Source organism: Falco peregrinus, chromosome 5 (genome assembly GCF_023634155.1).
Source record: "Falco peregrinus isolate bFalPer1 chromosome 5, bFalPer1.pri, whole genome shotgun sequence".
Taxonomy (NCBI): Eukaryota; Metazoa; Chordata; class Aves; order Falconiformes; family Falconidae; genus Falco; species Falco peregrinus.
Genome location: NC_073725.1, coordinates 113,549,249 through 113,569,440, shown reverse-complemented (window position 1 = coordinate 113,569,440; position 20,192 = coordinate 113,549,249). Strand labels below are relative to the sequence as shown.

General features: G+C 39.4%; 1 protein-coding gene across 9 annotated transcripts in view; it reads left to right on the top strand.

Moving 5' to 3' along the window:
- Window positions 1-870: 870 nt before the first annotated feature.
- ATP2B2 (ATPase plasma membrane Ca2+ transporting 2) overlaps window positions 871-20,192 on the top strand; it is a 432,035-nt gene continuing 412,713 nt past the window's right edge. For 4 of the 9 annotated variants that reach the window (XM_055806181.1, XM_055806178.1, XM_055806183.1 and 1 more), the window contains exon 1: window positions 873-1,126. The gene's annotated coding sequence lies outside the window, so the exon portion shown is untranslated. Of the gene's footprint in view, window positions 1,127-20,192 lie in introns of all 9 variants that reach the window. The other 5 variants (XR_008747494.1, XM_055806184.1, XM_055806179.1 and 2 more) reach the window with 2 other exon arrangements.

Genomic DNA, 20,192 nt, shown 5'->3' with positions numbered 1-20,192 from the left:
CAAATATAAAATTCATTCTATTTTAGTTCAGCTTTTGAGACATTCCATAACTGGTTTTAACTCTCGTGGTGGAAAGATTATGTGGCAGAACAGAACTGTTACGGAATCTAATTTAAGCCCATGTGTAAAACTAGGAAGGTATGGTTAAATACCCAACATTAACCACTCCAGCCATGTTTCAAAGATGCTGTCCTCTTTTGGGCAATGGTGTGAGGAAAAGCTGCTTCAAATCTATGTTGTGAGGGTGTTTTTCACTAGTTTTCTAATACAGGAGTGTTAGTTCCTCAGTCTACGTAACACACGCCATCTGTACCTTGTATGTCCTTCCTAAAGTGAAAATATACATACATTTTTCCACAAGTCCTGTGTCCCAGGGCAAGACTCTCCATCTCTCAGAATCGGGGTCAGGCTTTCCCCTCGTGGTTTTGCAGAATCCTGACTGAAAACTGTGAGAAGGAAAACAAAGGCGGTGGCGGGACACCTTCGCTCTTGCCAGCCGCGATGAGCTCCCCGCTCGCTGAGGCGGGGCCGGGCCGCCCTCACCTGCGCGGCGGCTCCGCGCGCTTCCCGCCCGCGCCCCGACATCTTGCGAGCGCGAGAGGCGCATCCCAACGTCGTAAGTTACCAGTATAAAGCTGGGAGCACTGGGCTCCCCCTGCCCCTTCCCCAGCCCTCCAACCCCCGCCGCGGCCCGGGCCCCCTCCGCGGGACCCTCGGCCCTGAGGAGTGCCGCGGGCGGGAAGCCAGGGCCGAAGCGCGGAGGGGCGCCCCCTGCTCCGCGCCGCTGCGCGCTCCCTGGCGCTCGGCGCAGCTGGCCGCGGCGCCGGCCTCTCCCCGCTGAGGGGAGCCCCAGCCCTGCCGGGGGAGGCGAGGCTCCGCTGGGGCCGGCACCTCGGTGGGGAGGGGAGAGGCGCTGCCCGCCTCCCCCCCCGCCCAGGGCTTCCCCGCTCGCCGCGGCCCGCTAAGTCTGACGGAGCGTCGCCGCCGCCCACCGCAGCGCAGCGGCCCGGCGCAGGAGGGAGGCGCCGTGCGCGTCCCGACTCCCCGGGCGCCGCCGGTGAGGGGACAGCGGCCGCCTCCGCGCTCCCGGCGGCTCCGCTCCGCTCGGCTCCGCTCGCCGCCTCAGGTAGGAGCGGGAGCGCGGCGCGGCCCTGCTCCGCCGGCGCGGGTGGGGGGGGGGGGGGGGGGCGGTGGTGGGGAGCGGTGCCCGGGGTCTGCCCTGCGCTGAGGTGACCTTGAGGCGCGGGGGGTGGCAGGGGGGCGCTGCCTGGGGTGGCGGTGGCGGGAGCCCGCCGGGGCCGAGCCCGCCCCGCCGGGATGCCGGATGCAGCGGGATGCGGCTGAAGGATGTTTTCGGGCGGTGAACGGTGACGGCGGTGCCGAGGGCTCGCTCTGCGGGACGGGAGGGCTGCGCCGCCGCGGGGGAAAACCGCCTCGCACAGCCCTTCGGTCTCGGTCTGTCTCAAGCCCGGCGGTTTCTTTAGTGACAGGGACAGGAGCGCGCAGGAGGCGCCGGGGACCGCGCTCTCCCGTGCCCTGCTGGGGAAGCCCGGAGGTAGGGCGCCGGTGGCGGCGGCGAAGCCCGCGCTGACCCGGCCGAAGCACAGCGGTCCCCGGGCCCCGCGGGAGCCCGAGCAACCCCGGGAACCGGCTCTGGGCGCCAGTTTTCACAAGGTGACGCTCTTCTTGGCAATACTTGTTCGAGAGAGTTAGCAGGAGGCTTACGCCCCGCAGCCCTGGCCCCTCGGCTGGGCTGTGTGAGATGAGCTGGTGGAAGCAGAAGCCCCTCAGCCCCGTCGCCGCCGCGTCCTCGGGCGGGGGAGCTCGCCCAGCCCCTGCGCCTTCAGCTGGGCCCTAGTGCGGCGGGGCTCGGCTTTTTTCCTTTTTTTTCCACTGAGGGATTTAAGTATGTGTTACAAGCAGTCGTTTCCAAAGCCTCGCGGTACTCCAGTGAAGTGTTAAGAGCACCTTGGAGCCCGAGAAAATCCGCGGCGGGAGGTGACATTCCGTCGGTCGCCCGGTAACGCAGCCGCCGAGGTGCCCCCGGTGCCGGCCGAGGTGCCCGCTGCAGTCCCCGTTGCCATCGCCTTGGCACAGATGTCAAGATGTGCTTTCCTGTCGCCACCGAACGTAACGGATTCTTCTACAATGTTGACCTAGAGACTGTACTAGAAATGTGAAAGGAGCACTGTTTTCTGTTAGGTATCTTTGAAAGGCCTGTTGTAGGTGGAGGAAACCTCTCTTGTTTAATTAAACTGTTAAAAAGTTTACTTCTTTCTGTGTATCTCTTGCTGATCTTTTTTGCTTCTTATTGTTGTGCTCTTTTATCACGTTACACCAACACAACCTAATCCTGTGGTAATACTTTCTTTACTGTCTTTTTACTTAGTGTATTTTGTAGTAAAGTGATATTTGAGAAGCACGGATACCAAGATAAGGTGCTGGGAAGCTGGGCAAGCTGAAAGCAATGGTGTAGAGTAGGACTTTGCTGCTGCTGTGATAAACTAAAATCTAAGTTTATAAACAGTGTGAAAGTTGACACTGCTGTAACTCAATTCCCAAACAGTAAAAATAAATCTTTGAAAGAATACCGATACATTGGTGGTAGGTGCTGCAAGCCCTTAGTTACGTAAGCAGTACTTTGAAACCGAGTGGGACTGCATGCATGCGGTCGTGCTCACAAGTAGCACTTCATTTTTGATTCTGTCCGTTCATCATCTGCACATGACTAATTTTCATGTGGTAACTCAAATAGGAGTCAACATTTTTGTAACTTCTATGTGAAGAAACGCTTGCTTGTCCATATCTATGAATCTTGCTAATAAACTAGTTCAGTATTCTTTTTAATGACTTTAGGATCTCATGTCGAGCTCCATTTTCAAAGTGAGTACTGCTGTAAGTTCTTCCTAAAGCAAAAGAATATGTATTAAATGTTCAGTTTAGTGTCAATTTTAAAATTTTCACTTTTAACATTTAATGGAATAAATGCAGGGTATTATATTACCTTTAATTTGTGTTTGATGTAGTTACTAGTATTGTCCTTTGCTCACGTTATAAATCCCGGACCACAACCTCTTGACTATCTAGGCTACTGAGTGTGATATTGATCCAAATTTCTTGCATGTCACTATCCAAACCATACCTTTTAACCATTCAGTTGCCTATTTCCTGATGATGTGAAGTAAATTTTTATTATTTTTGACCAGTTCCATGGGGAGATAATGGATGTACTTATATGTTGTCCTATAATGTCGTCACCTCAATAGGATTTATTTTGGAGTGTAATGAGAAGAGTGAATGGACCATTATAATAGCCAGTGGGTTTGGTTTGGTTTTCCCTCAAATAGGTGTTTGGTGTCATTTGAGATGCCTCCCAGTACTTACCCTTCCTGCCCTTTTGCACGGCTTCAGAGGGCTGTGATTCTCTGCTATGGCCCTTGTTGTGTATCAGACACAACAGGGCACCTCAGATAGCATTAGCTACCTCTTTGTAGATAGTTGAGTGAAACCTGGTGCATTTGTCTGGTTCCTTGTCCTTTGTTAGCTAAGAATAAAGTGCTGCAGATCACTTACCACAGTAACCAGTGGCATGGCTAGGAAGTATTTGTGTGCATATAGATAATCGCCTTAGTGCTACCTTAGAGTTTATCTACACCAACAAAACCTGCATATTCTAATTATTTGTCCAAAATTTATAATAGGCAGTTTAAAAAGCAAGTGAGGTTAAAGAGAAAATTATGATACTCAAAATACTATAAAATTTGTATTGTAACTTCAGAATAGGTGCAGGATGATGATGACTGCAATTGGGAAAAAATAATCTGTGTTGATCGTGAGGAAAAAGCAGAGTAATTATAGAAGAGTTAAGTGATTATTTTAGTTAGTCTGATGGGAGATGATAGTGGAAGAGATAATTAGGGACGGGGAAAAATGTTTAAGTTAAACAAAACTGTGTGGCTGCTGAAATCTCTTCAAATAAACATTTGAACAAAATTCAGACTTCTGATGAAGCTTACCATTGGAATGCATGTGTCAGATATACTTAAGAATTCTCTTTGAAAACAAAGCTTTACATATAATGTATACTGTGCAATAAATGTTTGCAATCCACAAAGTTCAAAGTGGAACATAAGTTGTCCTTTGGAAGAAAAAATACATAAAACCTAAGTAAAGATAAGTGTAAGTGTGGATTATTTTAAGAATAGGAGTGGCAAATGCAAAAGGATAAAATAGTTTTAATTATCTGAAAAGAAAAAGTCTAAAATCTTTGAGAAAGGCAAAGTGAGCATGGACAAATAATGTTTACGTGTAATAGGATAATAGACATGACAGTAATGCATGTCATAGTGACTGAGATGCATGTTGGTCTCAGTATATTCATGCTATGAAGTTATCAGTTAAATCAGAAAAGCTTATTTTTTGCCAAAGCCTGCTCTGAAAAAAGTTTCATCTTCCATAAATGGAGTTATTTAGTAGTGAAATATTTCAGACTTCCATTTCAAAGGTGTGACCAACTCTTTCACGTTTATTTGATATAATATTGCATACCATAAGTGATGTGTTAACTGGCATTTTCCTGGGTCACCCTGTAGGCATCAGCATGGACTTATAACTAAAGGTCATTGTGTAAAAGGCTTTGTTTTCACATATTTGGAACCTTACGTTCAGAATTCTGGAATATTTTGTAACATATAAAATAGCTGCTGTGCTACAGGGACGCCCTCCACACACTGGAATGTAAACCAAGAAGGCTTTGAATGTTTCTCGGAGACAGAAGTTGCTACATATTTAGCATGTACAATAGGAAGTGTGTTTTGGAGGGCTCACTGAATACCTTTAAGTGTGCAGAGAAAGACATGATTTTGGACGGGCCTGAGTTTCTTCAGTCTGAATGCTCAGGTCAGTGCCCTCATAATTTCAATAGCAATTCTCTTGTGGAAGCTTATTTATCTGCTTTTGGCTATTTCTTTCCTCTGATCTAAAGCCCTTGCATTGCTAGCACATTTTGCAGTCTTCCCATCGCTCCTGTTTCAAGGCAACGCATCCCAAGAACTGTTCAGCTTCCAGAAGCTGCCGTATTTGGAATGCCTTATACTTGTGAAGGCAACATTGTGGTGCATTTCTGAATGTCTGCGAAAGAGCAGGAACAGTGATGCTGAGTACTGTATAGTACAGTTGTCATGATACAGGAATCTTTGTTTGTGCTATGAAATTATTCATTGTATAGTGGAACACCTTTAGGAGGTAATAGCACTGGCTTTCTCAGAACCAAAACTGCTTTCTCTCCTTGATGCTTCTTGTGAAGGAGGTACTTTGTCCTGCCTGCATGTAGCAGTCTTATTATGTATATACATTATATGTATATATGGAAACCATCATGTGGGTTTGCAAATTCATCGAGGAAGGATTGATTTTAATTGTTGAAGGGACAGGATTTAGAGCTGCAAGACCTGAAATACCTTTCCCTCTCACAACCACCAAGCTTTGCAGCACTTTGAACTTGGATGTGCATTTCAAGTTTTGAAAAACTTTGTGTGGTATTAAGCCCAGAATAGTGAAGCTGTCTCTAGTCAGCATTTATATTTCTAAGATTAATAAGTCATTAATTCCATAATGTTTGGGGAATTACTTTTACCCTGATTTATTTATTAACATGCCTAAAATAACTTATATTGAACTTTGTGAAAAGTATGTCTAAAAATGTCTATAATTGTCCAGCAGGAATGAAGATTGCTTAAAAATATTGCAGTTGCTGATTGTCTACTTCGTATTACATGCATCTCTTCTTAAAATGCTTTCATATTCAGGATTTTTCTGATGAATAGGAGCTTTTTCTCAGTGATTAACAGTGAGGCTAACATGTAGCATATTCCTTTTGATATCTCATTGTGAGCAGGAGATGCTTTCCAAGCATCTGGATAGCTTTACTGTGCAAAAGTCACAGTGTCACCTTGAATGTATTTGCTGATCATATGTATTCTATCCTGCTTATTGAATAGCAGTTCTTCATAGTGGGAAATCTTCCATCATGGAAGGTGTGATTGCATTCAGGAGAACATACAAAATAGCCCCATATATTAGACTATTTAGCATTTCAGGGTTGGGGTTTTTTTTTCAGTTGTTTTATTGGTATTTTAAACCTTTTTGTAATATCATTATTATTATTTAAACTGGCTAATAATGTTTAAGAGGATTGAAATAACAGGAATTTTTTTCTCAGGGAATGTTTTCTGCAACCAAAACTGGAAACTCCCAGTAGATTGATGAGTTCCTAGGAAGTATTTGAATAAGTGTCTCAAAATGCTTTTAAACAGCAGTATTAAATGAGGATATCTATGATAAACAAGAGAAGAAGAACGTTCTTTGCTGTCATCAGATTTCTTAGCAGTTCTGTTCGTAGCAATTGCTAGTTTAAGGTAAACTCAGTTTATTCCAAAAAAAATAGGATTTTTCTTCTATGTCATCTTAGGAAATTGATCTGTGCTGTTTTAGGTATTGGCCTACAGTCACAGTAAAAGCAAAATGGTAGTTCTGAGAATAAATTTACACATGAAAAACTAATTGGCAATATTAGGTGTATATACAACTGCTTTGTTGCATTGAATTTATAGGCTTAAGTTCAAATGCAGTTTTAATCCACTGCTTTATTCCACAACATCTACAAGTTCATCAGCATTTTTCTAATGTGTGAAGTGTTTTACTAGCTTTAAATCAGTCTTTGTCAACTGAAGATAGAAGACTGGCATGGGTTTTGGCCTATGAATAATAGAAATTAATTACAAGTCAAAATTTTATCTGGAGAAGATCTATTCCATAATATTGTGGTTTTTTTTTTTAAATTATGTAAATACCAAGTGTCCAAAAGCCCTGAGAAAAGCTAGGCCCATTTTTGGTTAAACATGCGAATGACACAAGAATCATTCCAGAAGAGATAGAATGATTATTCTTGAAAGGTTAAATACTCTGAAAAAGTAACGTGTTACACACTGTAGCCCGGCTGATTCTGCGTCAAGTGCTAAAGAATTTGAGAGCAATAGGAACAAGAAAATGCCATTATAGTCTGTGAGGGTTGGTTTTAATAGGTTTGTTTCCTCCAGAAGATACAGTATTATGTTGCTTTTTGTGTGACCCAACAGTGTTCCTATCATATTTTTTCTTGGCGCTGCTAACATTTATTGCTCCCTAGCTAAATAAGATGACAAGATAAAGTTACATTTACTGTGAATTTTCTTGTGATTTTTCCCCCCTTCTTTCCTTTTTTTGACTTAGGTTTTGCAAGTTTGTGGACAGGAGAGAAAGATGGAAGGGTTACTTTACGTGTGGTACTCCTGGCATGACATAAGCCTTTTTCAAAAACACCATTATAGTATTTGTTACTTATAGTCTATAATGGCTTCCAGATCCCTTCCAGCAGAACTCAGTTTATCTCTGTTTTGTATTTTAGCTTGATTTCTAAATTTGCACTTGCTCTGCTTACAGTTTACTTTTCAATAGGTTCTTCAATATATTAAGTTTTATTCTGAATTTTGATCTTGTCTGCTTGGGGACTGAAAGTGATATGAACCCTACCTGCTTACTTCTCAAAGGTTTTTTTTCTGCTGAAATTGTTTAATGTATACAGCCAGCTGAGAGATGTATTCTTGCAGTGTACCACGTGAAATTTAATTCTGTTGACAGTGAGTTTTAGTAATCACTTCTAATTTGTGTGGCAGTTTGTTTTTGTTTTTCAAGAATCTGTGTACCCACTAAGCTGCAATTTTGTATCAGTCCTCTGCCAAGCTGTGTTTTCATATCAGTCCTTACTGTCCCATGAAAATACTATGTTGGACAGTTACTGAAAGCATTACTATAGCCAGTATAAATTGCCTATCACTGGGTTTTTCTTCTTTAGTAGGCTGTTTACCATATCAAAATGGAAATTTCATTGGTTTGATGTTTTGATTATTTTCAGGCACTTAATCCTTCAGGTGCTTATGTGATGATTTGACATGTTTCAGCATCTTCCTTGGTATAAAAGGGAGGTGGATTTGTTTGCAGTTTCTTGAGTTAGACTCACTTCTCCTTTTTGAAGTGGTGTACTGTTTTTGTCTCTCCGCAGTCCTTTGAGCACTTTACGCTTCCTTTGTGCATTATTGAATATAATAGCTAATGTTTGGGGACTGCTTTAGGTAATTCCTAAAGTACTCTGCAGTGAACTTCATCATTCTCTATCAAACTGAGTATGTCTGGCTTCTTTCAGCCTATTCTTTTTTCTTCAGGCCTGTAGGCCTGTTTTCTTGATAAAAATCACTTCAGAAAATTTTTTGCTTTTCATTATCCCTTAGATGGAGACATTAAAAGAATAAGAAGGAGATACTGAATGCTTTGGCTTTCTCTTAACCATCTGTTATTTTCTCTCCTTTCCCATTAAATCCTAGAACCTCTGCTTATCTTTGTCTCCTGCTTACTTCTGCTGTATTTATAGATCCTTTTCCTATTGCCTTTTTGTGTCCCTCGTTAGTTGTTGATCCTTTTGTGTGTTGGCTCATCTGGATCATACCCGAGATGTTTGTGCCATTCTTTATTACTTGTTCTTCATTAAATGCTTGTTTCACCTTTTGTACAATCTGTTCTGATAGTCTAAGCCTTTAAAGACTCTGGATGCAACAGAATAGTCTCCTAAAACACTTCCTGTATTCCCTCTGCACTGAGATAATCTGTTGCACTATTTTATACAGGCTCTATTGATAAATATCAGCTTTCCTGAACTCCTTGATGATCTCTTCAGGAGATGTTATAAATCACTTGGCTGAGTTTTCTGAAGTTGCTGTCTTGAATTCCACTTCTTTTTTTGGTCCTTCTTTCACATTTTTCTTTCAATATGCTAGTGAATTCTCTTGACTTGTGATCATGCTTACTTGAAATGTATTGCTGGTCTTAAAATCTCTGCCAATGCTTTCCTATTAATCACAATAAAATACAACTGCAGCATTAGCAACGTCTTCCATGTTCATACCCTTAGCTTGTTAGCAAAGCTCCACCTTGATAATATACCATAGTTCCTCCTTAAGGAAGCAGCATGAAAAGATGAATAAATTGCATGTATGTGATGACTAGGGTATGGGATAGGGGAACAAAGACTGTGTTTTTACTTGCTTTGTTAGGCGACATTTTCTGCCTTCATACAAGTTACTTGCCTTTGCTGGGCTGTTGTTTCAGATTAATAATTAAACTGTTACAGTATGCAACTAACCTGCATGTTTCAAGGGTTAATTCATCACTACTTGTAAAGCTAACGAGAATTTTGGCTAGAAAATGCCATTGTTAGTGCAAAGCACTGTTTGTATCTGCAAGGTATTTCTAATGTTATTCAAACAGCATATTAAAGCCACTCACTTAAATAGAAGTGTTGTAGGTTCTCATATACACAACCAAGTCCCTTCTTTATGTGAAAACATCAGGGTTTTTTATGTTCTTGCAGGCATCATTCTGAGAACCAGTGCATTTCAAGAAGAACCTGCCTAGAACAGAATACCCTTTCAGTTAAAATTTCACCCTCCTCCAAGGAGGGCGTATCACATTCGTGAACTTAGCACCAAGTGTTGCATTCTTGTCAAGACACCATTTCCAAGTAACATGTAAGGCCTGATAGTCAAATCAGTGATAAGATAATGCCGTAGAAATATTAAATGTATTAAGGGCAGGATTTTTAAAAAGGGGAGGAATAGAGGCCAGAGGGAATTTTTAGTCCTGTCCTGTTGGCTTTTTAATAGGATTTGTGCATCTATAAGTTGGATGTTTCTGAAAATTGTGTTCTAAATTGGTGACTAATAGAGATCTTCCCATGATAATGACTTACAAGTTACCGTTATAATTCAACTGAAGATTACTGGAGTTTGATTCAGTACCTCCTGGAAATGACGAAAATTTTGTCATTGATTTTAGTGCCTTTGGGTTATGTTGTTAGGGTGCTCTGATGAAATAATGTGCTTTTGGGGGCTAATTTTACCCCTTCCAGTGCATCTTGGTAGCCAGAATTGAAAGTCACGAGTTACAGGAGAAACAGATGATGGAGTCGTCTTTGACGTATAAGGTTCTGTTCCCCTGTGTGCAGGAAGAATCAGGCAAAATGAGTTTCTCTCTGCCAGCTTTACATAGCAAAAGCTCCGTGTTGGATTTCCTGGGGAAGGAAAATGGGAGGTGGGTTACGCAGCAGCTATTACTGCTGTGCAGCGTGGGTTCTGCATCAAACAGAGCAGCAGCAGTGCCCTGCCTTCCCTCCCAGCCTCCTCCACCAGAGCACAGGCATGACCGATGCTGCAGCCTTTGCTGTTACGCACCACTGAGGAGCTGGCTGCTTTCATCATTCCTTCTCTTTCTTCATCTTCTACTGTCTGCCTTTCCTCTTTCATCTTAGCTATCTCTTCCCATTTGCAAAAAGTATCTAGATGAATCCTTTCCTCTTAAACAGTTTGAATTCCCGAATAGTGTTATATTTGATATTGCTTTGGATGGAAGCATGCCATTTACAGCTGTTTTAATAGAGGGATGTCAATGAAACCTAACAGTTTTATCCAACCAGATTTTCAAGCATCCCAGAAGCACAGCACTGTCTTTGGGTAATATGTATATAAATAAAAAAAAAATAGAAGCCCCATATATATATTTGTGGGGGACATAAAATTTATAAAAGAACAACAGTGGATCACTGGTATTATTAATAAACCAGATAAAATATTTAGAGATTTTTTAGGGAGATGTGGAATTTTTGTTATCAAGTCAATCTGTGAAAAAAAGATTCGTTAATCAAAACAAAGATTTTTGAAAGTATGTTCATTAACACTGAAAGATGAGCTGATATGTCCAGATCCTTCTACAATGGAGAAAGACATTTTTCTAAATGAAGATACAGGGGTACTGTTGTTTAACTGGAAGTCATTTGGAAGTATTTTTGTCTTCTCACAACACCACTCAGTGCCTGTTAGCACTCTGCCTCTTTGTTACAATAGGTATACAACACGGATGTCTTTTCAAGTTGAATAAAATTCTGCTTCAGACATGACCCTGCCTGAATTTCTCTGTCTGTGGAACAGAGTATTGCACACTGAAGGACACTCAGAGAAGCTGAAATGAACACTTCTGAGTGCATACGTCAGTGTTTAGTTCCTATGTGAATGCTTTCTTCAGTGTGTGTGTGTGTGTGTGGAGGCTTTATTAACCTGTTATTATATATCACTTCTGGCTTCATAACTTTCCTATGATTCAATCTGATTTTTTTCTTTTTTTTTTTCTTTTTTTTGGGGGGACACACACACGACATATTTCTGTGTAAATATGGTAAAAGAAATATGAGATTGGAGGGGCTTATGATACTCATTCTGATTAGAAACCTATGACTTCTGGAAGAAAACTGTAGCCCTAGAAACTTTGCTGTGCAAGGGGAAGGTATACCGAAGGAAAAGCCATAGGATGACTATAAGTGTTGAACAATACAACTGGAACAAAAAGCTTTCTATAAATAGTAGCATGGTCCCAGTTCAGTGAAGTGCTTAAGCATATGCCTAATCCCTCCTTGTTCAACAAAGCACTTACATGTGCATTTGAATTATGCTGAAATAAAACATCTAAACAGACCTAAGTGCTTTGTGGAATTAGGGGCTGTATCTATGCAGACAGACCTGGAGAGAAGGATAGTTTTCTTTACGGGGAAAATGGTATGCTGTAAGCCTTTGTGGCATAATACTTCATATGAAATTTCTGACATTGTGCACTTACAAATTAACTTGCAGAACTATTGGACATTAAAGTATTAGAGGGTAACTGAATTCTGATATTCCAAAAATTGTGTCCTTTTGTTGTCTGCAAATTGGTCAGACTTGATGACAGCTGCTGCCTTTATAACAGTAGGACCTGTATTATCTACTAAGGTGAATTTCCAATTTCTTAGTAAAACTAATACAATGAGGATATTCCTCATGATGTCAGAGAAGCAGTCTGCACTCAGGAATTCAAAGCATAGGCTTCTCAATCCAGGTACCCCAGCTAGCACACTGTCAAGGAGTTTTCAAATACTTGTAAAGACCGTTTTGACTCTCAACTTTTGAGGTACTTACATATGACCTCTTATAAAGGCTTGGTTTCACAGAAAATATTTAGCACCTATTTTCTTAAAATGAAATCTAGTTAATCATTTCAATTTTCCAAAATATTAGTCACTTTTGAAATTATTCTACAGGGATCCTAACTATTGATAGCTGGTTTTAGTAATTTTGTCTCTGGAAGGCTGCATAATTTTATCAGTAGTTGTGGTGGCTGGCTGGATCAATCAGAAGGCGATACTTAAATGTGTCTCAGTTGGGCTGAAATAATGAAAATACTATGCATCCTGCTTTTTTATAATATGGACACATACAGCTAACCAGACAAGCTTTTCATTTGTAGGAGAATGGAGGTTATAAAACCTAAAGTTCCATTGGGATGGAAGCTTCAATGTGTTACTCCCTTGTCAGGGATTTTGAGGTACAAACTTTGCTTTTGAGAAACTGCTCCAAGTCCCTGCTCTGATATGAAGGCTGTGCTGTCAGTCTCAGATCACTCAAAACTGATCAGAACCAGAATTCCACAAATGCACTTCAGTATATTAGTTATGAGACTTACCTTCGCAACTAGGATACTTTCCAAAATTTTTATTTCCAGTGGAAATCTGGGTGAATTAGGTAAGTAATGAGTAGTTTGATTTATGACAAAGCAAAGTTCTGACCAAAAAATGTTCTGATGTTTTAATGAAACAGAATGGTGATTTAGTAGACATATACGTGGCAAGGGAATCTAGAAGACTAGTTTCAAAAATAGTGTTTCAAGTACTGGGACTCTTTAAAAAGAAGTCTGTACAGCCCAAGTCATACCTATCATTAATTGCTTATCAGTCACAGCGCTAGAGCACACTGCCTTTGCTTTGTTTACTTCACTGTTTTTCTGTTGAGCAAATCTGTTTGCCTGTTCTGCGTGTGTGCATTAAGTCCCTGTAGGAAAAATACACTGTGAGAATGGTTAATTCAAATGTTATACAGTTGAGCTGATTAAAGAAATTCTAATCTGGATCTTTACATAAGAAGTTATAAAGGACGTTCATAATTTATACCAGATCAAGTCTATAAAGTCATAATAAGCTCATGTAAATCTCCAATGTGTAATAAAATGGAAATATTTCAATTGTATAATTAAAAACATCCCTCTGTAAATATTCCAGTGAAAGTCCCTTGCTGCTTTACATTATATTTGATTAGGGCAGATATGGCTTTGAAGAAGTGCCATTTTGATCTGATTCAAAGGTCAACTGTTACGAATCACGGCTAATGTCATAATGTTCTCTTACCTCATATGCTGCATTTGGCACTTTAAGTTCCACAAAATGAGCTTTATCTGTTTTGAACTTCATACTGTGGGAATCGCAGTTTCTGTAGCAAGGATGAACATACTAGAAACAGGATCAAAATATGAAAGTCAGTCTGTGGAATGGCATATAGCTTCTGTTAAAATGAATGAAGTTACAGTATGTGATGTAATTAAGCAGGTTTGTAGATAAGAAACTAATGAGCTGGTCTTTGTGAAATATGCAGGGTGAGTAACTTCTCTATGAAGCTTCCTCTTTAAAACACTGAAAAGAAGTTCAGAGTTTTTAATGAAATGTTCAGGAGCTGTTTTGTTAAGGTAGCATGGCAGATAAATTCTTTATTTAGCCCAGTGATGGTGCCAGAGGCATTTAAATCTTGCCTCCAGGAAAAGGAAAATATTTTTAAGCTATATTTTAAGTACCATTACTAATTTTGATTACTAAGACCTTATAACTTTTGATTAAGAGAAAATATCCAAGAAACTGAATCACCTTCTGTTCTTACTAGGGAAAAAAATCCATTTCTCTGAGATAGGATTTTGTTATGTGTTAGAGGATGTTGCGAGTAAATTTGAATAAAATGATCATGACTAGTTAGTTAACAAAAATATTTAATAAAGGAAGAGGTAGTGGGGAAACATTAACAGTCATTATTTCCTTTGCAGTCCCTTCTGTGCATTTCTCTGCAGAGAGCTTTCAAGAGATTTTAACCGAAGCGGGGCTTCATCAGCTGGATACATTCTCCTCTCTCCCTTCCTCCACCTCCTTGGGAAATTGAAATCAAATTGCATTGTGCAGCAGATTAGTAGTGAGTTGAGTAATCTACTCGCAGAGGCAGTGATGACCTGGAAGCTTGGTTGTAAGTTCTCCCCCTCCCCCCCAGTCCAGTACTGTGGCTTTTCCCTAGATGCTTCCTTTCTGTTGGATGTGACTGACAAGTGAATATCGAAACCCATGTAGAAGCATATGCATAGGAATATGAGAGTAAGAGTGTAATAAGGGAGGAAAAAAATGTATCTGTCAACTCAGAGCAATTTACATTCTCATTCCAAATTCTTCCTGAAGGTGGAAGGCAGGTTTCCTTCAGCTACATTCATGTATCAGCTACTGTGTGTCTGTGATGGGCCCATGCTTTAACAGGATGGGATTGATGGCATCTTCTTGTACTCACTTTTCTCATTCTTATGCAGAAGGATTGTAGATGTTCAAAGGTATGGTAGCAGTGCGCAAAATATCTTTGATCTGAGAAACTCAGAATATTTTAAAATTGTGGGGTGCTTCTCTCCTTTTTTTCAGTCTCTTATCCATGATGATTTTTAGCACCACAAGGGTTGGTAGGAACTGAAATTCTTCACAGATTAGTCCAGCTGTGGTAATCTTTGCTGTATTTGTAGAAGTAACAAAATGTTATTTGTTATTTATATGAATAGCTGTTTGAGATCATTACAAGGTAAAGGTTTATATTTAAATACAACATATATTGATAGTATACTTAATGATATACTTATTAATACACATAATAATATCTCAGCATTCTGATGCACAAATATCTTTTCATGTGTGTAGAACTAGGAATTACAAGGAACTTCTGTGAAGTGTTTCCTATAAATATTTGTGAAACACTGCCCAGCTGTAAATAGTAAGGAAGGCTTCAGGCTGAAGATTTGATCTTGGAAGGCACCAGTTTCAGTGAGGATGGTGCTAGAGTTCTGTAGCAAGTGAGGCACCAAAGAAGTATCCTTTTTATAGATTAGTATTTGGCTGTGGTGATACAGAGAGATTATTAAACTAATTAATTTAATTTTCTGTTTCTGGCATGAGTTTTTCTGTGCATTGTCTCTATATGTGATCGTTTCCTTACAAGTTGTGGTTCTGGAGTCAGATAATACTGCAAAACAACCACCTGGGTTTCTTTGACTCTCCTTAAAAAAAAAAAAAATGAAAAGAAAAACCTTCATAATTGTGCAGAAAAAAATAAAAAAATGCCCCAAATAATACTTTAAAAAGAAACATTTTTCTGTTGCCTAGTTTCTCATTTTTGGAAGGAGTGACCTAATTAGGATTTTTTTTTTCCAATTTCTTGGTAATAATATAGACAATATAATCTGGGGCTGCTTTGGAAGCCAGTTCTCTGCTACCGTAGTCAGCATTAATCCAGATGCATGAAATTCCTAGTGTGTAACATTGCCCTTTTAATGTTCAATTGGAAGTGTAAATTACCCTTTAAACTCACTGGGGCAGGAAGAACTTATAAAGTGGAGTATCCAGTTGCCAGCAGGTTTACAGACACAAAATCATTCAATGAACTTGCAAAAAGTAGCTGAAAATGAAAAAAGCGCATATTAGGTTTAAGCCTTGGTGTGCTCTGTGGTGCCATTTGACTAGAACAGAAGTCAAGTAGTAGGATTCAGCGTTTTTCTTTACTTTTTTTTTAAAGAGCTCTTTCCTCTAGAAGTTAAATCCAAGTTCTGTTAGATAAGCTCAAGCTTAGTATCAAAGCACCATGAATAAGGCATTCTTATCAGCTATGTTAGAATTCCAGTGTAGTTATGGTGAGTAGAAACTGGTGTTAGAATAAATCCTTCATAATTCTAATTGTAGACTTAAACTTTTAGGTGATTTGCCTTTCCTCATAGGCTAATTTTGAAAAATATTTGACATATGCAAAAGATTTTTTTAAGGAAAACTAAGGTTGTAGAATAAGGTAGTCCCAGATTAGGATAATCTATAGTCTCTATTTCCTGGGCAGCCTCAACTGTGAAGGGGATGCTGTCTGAACTAGCTGTTCAGCATGGCGTGGCTGGCTGCTGTACTCCTGTGCTACAAATATGACATATATCTCTACAAACAGAAGAGTTTGGTGTATTGTGTGTGTTTTCACTGTGAAAAGTTTCAGGCCTAATGACTGTGTGAAGTGGATGAAGACATAAGAAATTAATTATGTTCCCAGGGCTCTTTCAAAAGAGCATATGGGGAAATCCTTGACTGTGTATGAAGTTAAAACTCTCAGGTGCAAAACAGTGTGTTCAGTGACTGCTTTTCTCAGAATCCAGCTTTACTGCTCCTGTCTTGCAATACTGGAAACTGGAAGAAAATTATAATTTAGAAAGTTAGGATTGAATAGGCCACGGGAGCTGGCAAAATTGTTACCTACAACAACCAGGTCAGAGCAAGTGAACAAATTTCCTTGACCGAGGCAAAGTTTTAGCTCAGGCAGAAGTTAGCCCAATTATTTCAAGTATTGGATAAAACCATAAATAAGGCTATGGATGTTGAAAAACTTCTGAAAATGTTTTTCTTGATTCGTTAATTTAAGTTCTGAGGAGGATAAGAGAAAGAGGCAGCTGGTGAAGCAAAACCTTCACTGGCCGTCATGCAGAGAAGTCCACAAAAAACCCATGCAGAGGACAGTGGTTGTGGTTTATCTACAGGTTTTGTGTGCTGCTTTTTTTCTCCTGTGGAGCTCAGGATAGGCAACTGTGTAGGAGTCCTCTGTCAGGAAAATGGCAGACAGACCTGAAATCTGTGTTTTGCACCCTCTGCCCTGTTTGCGTGTCTAGACTTAGTTCAGGTATGGTTTTCCATTTCTTTAGTGTTCTGTAGACTGTAGGCGAAATGCAGATAAAGGCAAATTCATAACTGCTTTTGAATTGGGTGGGCATGCTCACTCTTGGGTTATTTCCTTGCTGTTTATCTGCTCTTGCATTTCTGATAAATCAGTTGTTTATTTCAGTAGAAGCATCTTGCTAATCTGATAGTTTATGAACTTTCTTATATAGCCATCAATGGACCAACAGAAGGTGAATATGCATCATAACTTAAAAATCTACTGCCATGTTATTACGTTAGAGAAATTAAAAGTAATATGAATAAAAGTTATCTTCTGCAGATAATTAGTGCATAAAATATCAATAGGCAAAATACCTGAAAATAAGCACTGTTACCAAGGGCAATAATACTGCTAAGAAGAGACATTAGTAGTGTGTGTCAAAAAGACATTTTAATTTCAGATGTCTTTTAGGAAGCATCAGTATGTTGTTATTCTTTTGTCTACCCTACTGGTGAAACGAGCTTTTGTAGTTCCATACAGAAGCAAAGAAGAACACAGTTATTCAAGAACAGTAGGGTAGGAACAGAGCAATTAAGGCTGAATGCAATTCTAAGCTATTGACTGTATAAAATATACTGTCCATACACCTTAGTTCTAATGGTAATCTACTTTCTGAATCCATTCAGATGGGCAGTCTGTTTCTCCTTCCTTAATGGGTCTTACGAAAAATAAATGTTCCTTTCAGTTTCTGCTTTTTAGTGTGCATTATGTACCTTTAATTTTCAGTTAAATTCCTTTTTATTTAGCTGTTTTGAAAGATGAGCTATAAAGATTTATAAAATGTAATTATAGAGATATTTAATTGCTGTATAAATAAATGCTTTTGAACATAGAGGCAAGAATTCTCCATGGTGTCATTTGGTTGTGTGTGTTAACTCTAAAATTCTTTTTCTGCTGAGTAAGTGTAACTGGCTTGGAAGTGCAAGCAGTACAAACTTAGCGTATCGTTAGAGATTGTTATAAATCAGTCAATGACTTTTAGCAAAGTTTGTAACCTTAGTTTTCTTTAGTATTGCTCTAGTCACATTGTTAATCCCGTGTCAATGATTCAAAATGTTTCACAGCAGCATGGTGAAATTTAGAAATGCTAAGTTATAAAATAAAGGGTGTGAATGAGAAGAATAATTACTTGTATCAGCAGAGAAGGTGACCTGTTTGAATGCTTTCATAAAGGTTTAAAAGCCTTATGAATTACAGTTGCCAGGACAGGGCTGTGCTTTTTGAAGAGTTACCATGTATTAATTACTAACATTCCATACATGAAAGATTTAGGAAAGTCTAAAACCTGATGCATTCTGTCTCTCAGCTGATTTTTCTGTACTGTTTGATCTGTTTTTCTGTGGTCTTTGATTTGGCAAAGATAAGTGTGTGTGTGTACAAACACAACATCATTTAATTACAACTCAGAGTAAATGGTGAATGTGTGCATGTACATAAACATACACATGCTGTCCTCAGTATCATTTAATTACCACCCAGAGCAAACAATCTTTCTGTTTTCTGTATCCTGGGGCACAAAAGGAATGTTTTCTTCTCTCTCTCTCTCTCTCTTTTTTTTTTTTTAGGGGCGGTAGGCTAAGTATTTCTCTGAAAGATGTAATTTTGTATCTGACTACTGAATAGGACACAGAAACATAGTAAAGTGTCTGAAAATTAGAAATATGTTACGCTTTCTCAACATTTAAATACTTTGTATTGTATGAGATTGTTCTGTGTGACTCCCTCGCATCTTGCTGATATATTTGACATTTACATATACTGCATGATCATTAAAAATTTGATCTGGCCTAGATACTATACAAATATAGAGCATATTTATTCTTTGCATGTGGACATATATTTTCATATATGTGTACCTAGATTTCTGGTTTTTTTTCTTTGTTCTCATATTTTTCTTACAAAGGTATTAACAGAAAGAATATATATCTAGCTCTTATGACTCGAAATGTTTGGACCATTCAGGTGGGTAAAGACAGCTCGGTCAGTTTACCAGTAAATAGATGTTTAAAGTAGAGAGCTAAAAATAAGATTAGAAAGTGATCACTAATTGTCATCCTGTTGGTTGGCTCAGCAAGAGACTACTGAGACAGAAATAATATTTATGCTGTGCCTGGGTACCACTGTAATAAAAATGAATAATGACTGAGCTGCTTTCTTATCCTTGGAAGTGGTCCTTCCATTTCTGGGTTGGAGGCACATTTGTCTAACAACTTCCCTCTGGGGTATACCTCTTCTGTAAGTAAGTAATAGACTTCAAGCTGCATAACCTTTTATCCTTGCTGAAGTATTAATTATTTTCAACATTCCAAACTATGCACAAAGGAGTCAAAGTACAAATGTGAATTGTTGAGAGAGGAGACTGTAAGAGAAGACCTTAGAAGTCACTATTTGAAGCAAACTTACTGTGATTTTGGTTATTTTCCTGTCTCTTTCTGAACTATTTCCTTGGCCTGTGCTTTTTTTGTATGCCTAGGTGAGAGCTTAGAGGCAGTTTTTGTTGATGGCATCAAAGACAGAGAATCAATCGCCCACATTTTCCCAGAGAAAGCTGCAAAGTCTTACTATTTTGCCCTTTCAGTACTATCACCGTTTAGGAACAGGAGTACTTAAAAATGAAAGTCCTTTGCCTTGTTTATCCCTGCTGAAGTTTTGTTTTCAGTTTGGAGAAGGTGAACACACCTGAGTCCTGAAAGATACCTCTTAGCTATGCCTGCCGGTGTAAGTACCAACTAGTGGCAGTGCTCTTACGTTAATGGTATGGGCACCTGTTTTGTAAGGATCTTAACTGATTTTGCCCAGCTGTGAGGAGCACACTTGCATTCTGCACTGATCCAAAATCACTGTGAATTATTCCTGAGCTAAAGTTGGTAGATTTTGTTTGCTTTCATATTCTTAGTGGGCGAAACAAATATTTTGTAAGAAACAAAACCAGAATTGAACTGACACAGCAATTGTAGAATCATTGGCAAAACAAGTGTATAATGCTTTGCTTTTCAGCCTAAAATATTTGCCAGCTCAATTAAAACTAAATGTTTTCCAGATTTTTGTAGAATAAAGTGAATTTTGAAATGAAAACTTGACATTATAAAAATATTTTAGCACGAAACATTAAATTATCCAAAAAGAAATATCTCACTTTGATTTTAAAATGAGATGTTTTATATTCTGAAACTTTTCATAGAACCATAGAATCATTTTGGTTGGAAAAGA